The 6,514-nt window shown below is 45.8% G+C and overlaps 1 long non-coding RNA gene across 1 annotated transcript; it reads right to left on the bottom strand.

The window, feature by feature from the left end:
• Positions 1-631: 631 nt before the first annotated feature.
• On the bottom strand, positions 632-3,958 carry LOC129604829 (uncharacterized). The gene is made up of 3 exons (XR_008696107.1): positions 3,850-3,958; positions 1,909-1,998; positions 632-876 (listed from the first exon to the last, which is right to left on the bottom strand). It is a non-coding gene; the product is annotated as an uncharacterized LOC129604829 (long non-coding RNA).
• Positions 3,959-6,514: the final 2,556 nt, after the last annotated feature.

Below are 6,514 nucleotides of genomic sequence, written 5' to 3'. Positions count from 1 at the left end.
ATATACCCAGCATGGCCGAGGAGTCAGACCTGCCCAGCAGCTGTCATGGAGGAGGAAATCCAGTCGATGTTCATCCATTCTGTGTCGTTGTGTGACAGCCCTGGGCTCACGTCCATCAAAGCCAGACGTGATGGTGATCCTACTCGAAATCACATGTCATCTCTAACCAGCACCACTTGATAGAATGCTCTCAGTATGTGGAGGGAGAGCTACTGTGCGTAATGGCTACGCGTGTTGAATCCTGAGAGGGTTCCTTAATTTCGGAGGAAGATTCGACGTCCGACTTAAGATTAGTCTGAAAGCAGAGTAAAGTAGAGACACGGTGAAACAGAGCTGTTCAAATGCTTGCCCTTGCGTTGCATCCGTCCCTGGTCTCCCCACTTTTCCAGTCACATGGGTTCATTCTATCACACGACACCAGTAGACTGTCTTTTCCTCACTCTTACATTTAATCAGAGCTTCTGAATGACTGAACACCTGCCCAACAGTGTGAAAGGCAGGAAGAGTGGAGACAGAATTGGGTTGGAAAATTTATAATATATGTTTTTTATATTTTGACCACTAAGACACAGTCATGCAAACTCTACTGAGAGTCCCTAAAAATTTGGAAAGTCCATCATTTGGAGTGATGTTTATTGTTTTAAAAATAAAATAATTAAAAAAAAAAAAAAAAATTTACTATTGACTCTGATTGATTTCCGCCAGTCCAGTGGAACCAGAAGAACCACATCCTCCGCAAAAGGCAAAGCAGTCAGTCTGAAGTCCACAACCTGGAGATTCCCCTTCTCACCAAGACACGAACGTGGTTGTCAACCAGGTGATTTAATTTTTTTATCATTCTTTCTTCTTTAATGGAGGCCAATACCAAATAAAAACCTAATAGAAATCATAAAATATAACAGTAATGTCAGAAATGCATTTGCACATCCTGAGATACACACACACACACACACACACACACACACACACACACACACACACACACACACACACACACACACACACACACACACACACACACACTGTATGTGGTCACATATCAAGCGTGCGTTGTCTCGTTTGCCACGTGTGTGACAGGCCATCAGTCATGGCTGAACGCCTGTACTGCAGCAGAGCGCTACCTGCCAGGTGGCCTTCAGGCGGGGGAAGACGCAGCGTGGCAGTGATGGAGCACGGCTGTGTGTGTGAGAGAGTGCTGGGTTATACTGGCTGCTGGGTGAGAATGACTCTGTCACCTTGCACTGGCAGCAACAGGAGCAATAAACCACTAAATTTTTAACAATCTAACTTTCTTTCTGTCTATTTTAACAATAAATGAGGTATGATGACCTTGTATTGGCTAAATCTCATGGCAGATCTTTCCGATTTGATTAAAGGAACCACCAAGCACCAAACATCCCTCAGATGTAGACGCGACAGTATTTTATATTTTTTTAGCTAAAGGGCAAAAAGAGGCCTCCTGGGATTCCGGCAGGGATTGCAAACACAACCAGAGGCGAGATAAATGCTTGAGTTGAGCACATAAAAGCAGCCAAACAGTCCAAGAGGAAGCGGAACAAAAGCAGAACTGTAAAGCAGGTGACGGGAGAAATAACTAGAAAAACACAGCGGGAAGGTAGCTGAGACCTGGAGGCAGGAGGCAACAAACAAAGAGGCAACGGGTCAGTGAAAGTCACAGGAGAATGAGCCAGGAATAGGGACTGATTACAGGTGTGTGTGTGTGTGTGTGTGTGTGTGTGTGTGTGTGTGTGTGTGTGTGTGTGTGTGTGTGTGTGTGTGTGTGTGTGTGTGTGTGTGTGTGTGTGTGTGTGTGTGTGACTGTGTGTGTGTGTGTGTGTGTGTGTGTGTGTGTGTGTGTGTGTGTGTGTGTGTGTCGGGTTGGTAACTGAGGGCAGAGAACTGGAGCACCTGAAGGCAGCGAGGAAGGAATGTCAGGACACTAACAAATCCAGACGACGACGCAAAACCGACCAATCTTCTTTTCACTTTCATCGATTCCTGAAAGTGAATCTTGTTTCATTTATCCCATCAATGAAGATAACACACCTGATTGAAGTTAGCCACTCATGAGTCTGAAAGCAAAAGAGATAAAAGCGATTAACACAACCATAAACATTCAGACTCCGATTTGACAGATTTAAATTAGGCGAGGACTGAAACTGCATCTTACTACACACACACACACACACACACACACACACACACACACACACACACACACACACACACACACACACACACACAAAAGCCTGTACACAGTAAAGACACGTCTGCTTGTGCAGAGCGATTACTGTTGTAATCTGTGCACATTAAGGCCATTATTGGGGACATTACCTCTTTGATCAGTGATGGCGATGCGGCCATTTTGAGTGCTCTGTATCCTCGGGGGTCGACAGATCGTCTCCTGTGCCATTAGGGCCAAAGACATTGAATTCAACCGGCAAGACGTGGGACGAGCCGGGAAACCGGGCGCACACTGAGCAGAGCAACGTGACGCGACTCTAATTAGCTCGAGCTCGACGCCAACCGGCACCAGATGGTAGATCAACTCTTTTTTCACGCTCAGAGGAGGTGTTGATTGACTCCATACTACTTGTTTCTCCGCGGGGCCGTCGAACCTCTGACCGAGAGGCTTTCCTGCCTCGCTACGGTTCCCACAGACTCCGATTTTGTGGTATAAATCACAGCTACGTGTGAAATCAACATTTCTCCCACCTGAGACACGCTGGGTTTGTCCCACTTAAACGGATTAGGTTGTTTTGTTGTTATGGTAACGGCAGGAGATGCTCTCAATGAACAACAAAAAAAAAAAACTACACTTATGACTACTGTGCTGTTCATAGTCATATCTGTATCACTGAGCAACACAGTGGAGCTGCTGCTTTCAATTGAACAGGTTTGCAACCGCTACTATGATTCTAAAACCCAAGCAGCCACTAAGAAAGGAGCTTATAAATATAATTTATAACAAACGTCCAGAAGCTGATGATTGTTGGTGCTGCTTCCTATGCGACAGCTCTGCTCAGGAATCAAATGAGATGAGTTTGTGAACTTCTCAGACTCTCAGATATTTACCACTTCCCGTGCTGGGAATCCTGAGACCCGATAGAACGGAGGAAACGGGTTTTGTCTGTTGTCTGTTGCTCGCGTCTCTGAACGGCATGTTTTCCTGCCGCCGTGCGATCTCCGCTGTTACACGGCGCGCGCATTAATTGGACCGCTGACTCCTTTTAAAGTCTGCTTTGCATAATTAGTGCACAGTTGGAAAGTAAAGTAATTATATAACAAAAAACTCTGCAGCTCCGATGTGGTTGCGCATAACTACCTGTAGAGATAAGTTAGGAATAAATCAAACTTATCTGCTTCAATTCAAGAGGACTGTGTTTATTTTCTATGTTTATTTTAAATTTGCGCATCACTTCACACTACAGCTCTGTTCTAGTAGACTTGGATTCGGGCGAGTCAGTCTTATCTAAACTCTTTGTATGAGGAGAAATCAATGTCAGAAATCAATTCGAGTGATGAAGCCCTGTAAGTTAAAACGTCTCCCCCTGAAAGGCAGCCATTCAGTCTCTCTCTCTCTCTCTCTCTCTCTCTCTCTCTCTCTTTTCAGGCTTCCTTTTTCCCCATCACTCTTCTAACTCTATCTTTGAGGATCTTTCACTGCTTAGCAACGTGCGTCGCCACGCTCCCAGTGAAGTGCTCCCGAGTGGCTGTGCACGCTTCATGTGACACTTCTGCTGGAGAGCCTGTGTTATATGTCTGATTAGCCTCAGGTGTGCGGTGGCAGACGCACACCTAAACTCTTACTGACATGCTAAGCTACGTACGTCTGCTGTACCTTATTACCGTCTCTTGGCTTCATATCCTCCTTTTATTCCACTTCCAGTTAGCTCAGCGCTTTCTTCTTGAGCATACGCTCAGTCGCTTTCTCCCATTTCTTCTTACCCCGGTACCTTAATATTCAGGATACGGTAGCCATGGAAACACAGTCGAAATGTGTTGTGACAAAATAGATTTAAAGGCCAGTCGGTGGATTTCTTACCTGCCTACAAAGACACACACACACACACACACACACACACACACACACACACACACACACACACACACACACACACAAACTTTCAAGCTTCCATCTCTTCTCTTATCTCCCCTAAGGGATAGCCTTAATCTGTTGCTATGGTTACCAAAATGAAGGGAGGGGGGTGAATCCTTCTGGAAGAAACTTTGAAGACCTTATAAGAAGAGCAAATCCTGAAGGGGGAGGGTTTGGGGAGACTCACATTTACTGCTTCAGGTTTGTCCATCACACACACATACAGTACGGTACTAAACGAGAGCACAACCACTCAGACTCTGGTGACTGTGAAAAGGTCACTACACATTTCCAGCCAGAGGTTTCATTGACAGTATCATAATAGGATGTCAGTGTGTGGCATCCATTACCGATTTTTAACAAACAAAATATAAAGTGCATACAGTAGAACATTTATGTGGCCTTTTAGAAGCTGTAGCTGGATGAGAATTCACTGTAAAGTATGGGTTGTCTCAAATAAAGTCTGCAGCTAAGGCAGTAAAATATTTATTCTGAGACAACAAACATTTGAGCTCTATGTGTAATTAATGAATCCTTTAATTCATTCCAGCTTCAGAATCGACCTCATAATAGATGCTGGCACAAAACCTGTGGGCAAAGTTACACTGTTACGTCGTTCACATCATCAGCTCAGGTTTTTGTCTGAGCTAAAGTCATGCATTTGCCTCAGGGGGGGGGGGGTTACATTATGTATGGTATACACACACACACACACACACACACACACACACACACACACACACACACACACACACACACACACACTCACCCTTGTACTTACAGTACGTTAAAGTGAGGACCTCCATTGACATAATGCCTTCCCTAGTTCCTTACCCCAACCCTAACCATCACAACTAAAGGCAGTCGTCTCACCTTTACTTTGAACCAAACCAAAACTCAATTCTAACCTCAGCCCTAAAATCACATCTTGACCCTCGAAAAGGCCTTTAAAGTTGTGGGGCCCAGTCAAAGGACCCCACTTTGGTTGAAAAAATCCTTTTGGGCTCTACTTTGATGTAATCGCAAGGACACACGGACACACACACACACACACACACACACACACACACACACACACACACACACACACACACACACACACACACACACACACACACACCCTTTGCAGCAGACGACTATTGATTCCACCAAGGATACGGCACATTGCATATCTGATACTGTCGCTTAGCATCCACGAGGAAGGTCATTAACTCCGCTGACATGCTTTTCATCCTCATAAAGTGACACTTCACAGAGGGAGAGAGGACAAAAAAAAACCCTCTCTGAAAATTAAAAGGAGAACTTTTCAGGGATCTATTTAAAGAGCTCGGCCGCTACAAAGCGCTTAAGTGTGCACTGGAAGCGACTGAACATATTTTGCGGATTGGCCTCCCACTGCAGAGTATAAGCAGCGTCTCTGCCAAGACGGCGTGATTCACCCATCGCTGCCTCGCAGCCGAGCAGAAGGAAGGCGACGCTCCTCGTATGTGTGTCTTTGGGGCAAGCGCTGTTTTCCTCTCCATCTGTCTCCTGCTTCATTTATTTGTTTATTTCAGTTCTCGTGGTGTTACGCAGCGCTGGTAAAGCCCCCCCCTTGAAGGCTTTTCCTCTGTGGGTCATGTCTGGCAGGCAAACAGCTTATACCAGGGGCTTATGACTTCTTACATAACGTCCCACGTACATCATCAATTGCGGTGAAACTTTACCCAGAACCACTATTTTCACCCTTCCTTTCACAGCATCACCCTCTTGATCTCTGCCCTCCTTATTTTTCCAGCAGGATGGAGGCTCGTCACGGCGGCGCGTGTCCACAGTCCCTCTGGCACACTGAAGCGTGGAGCCGCCCTCTTTCACTCGTCTTCATTCATGGTGGATGGTTATTGTCTGATTATGAATACAGCTGGCAGCCTGCGCGCGTGTCATTATCCACTATGCCCAGGCTATACACGGCGTGCCAGCTGGCCATATCTTATCTTATCTGACTCTACCTTCTCCTGCACTGTGCGCTGCCAGATACATTAGCCCAGGCTGATTTGGTGCTTATGAAACCCCTGCAGATGTGGATCCATCAGTGTTTACCAGCAGGGCCCGTCCCTGTGGTGTTGTTAGCAATATGGCGCCAGGTAGGCCAGCGCTGGATCTTGGCGCTTTCTGGTTTTTATCACCCAGACACTGCTGGGAAGATCCAATGCGGCTGAGGAGGACTGGGAATGTTAACACAATCGGCAAGGATATGTGAGCAGGAGAAGGAGATTTAGCTTATTTAAAACAATTAAAATAAAACGCACGACTGAAGAATGACAAGAAACAGGAATGTTCTAATGTGCATGAAACTGCCATGTCAACGTTATGCAAACTAAAAACAAGCAGGACCTCCGCAGGTCGTTTATCGTTCTAGTGCTGCCACCTGGTGGT

The sequence above is a fragment of the Betta splendens genome, chromosome 11 (assembly GCF_900634795.4).
Source record: "Betta splendens chromosome 11, fBetSpl5.4, whole genome shotgun sequence".
Taxonomy (NCBI): Eukaryota; Metazoa; Chordata; class Actinopteri; order Anabantiformes; family Osphronemidae; genus Betta; species Betta splendens.
This window is presented reverse-complemented; position numbering and strand designations above follow the sequence as displayed.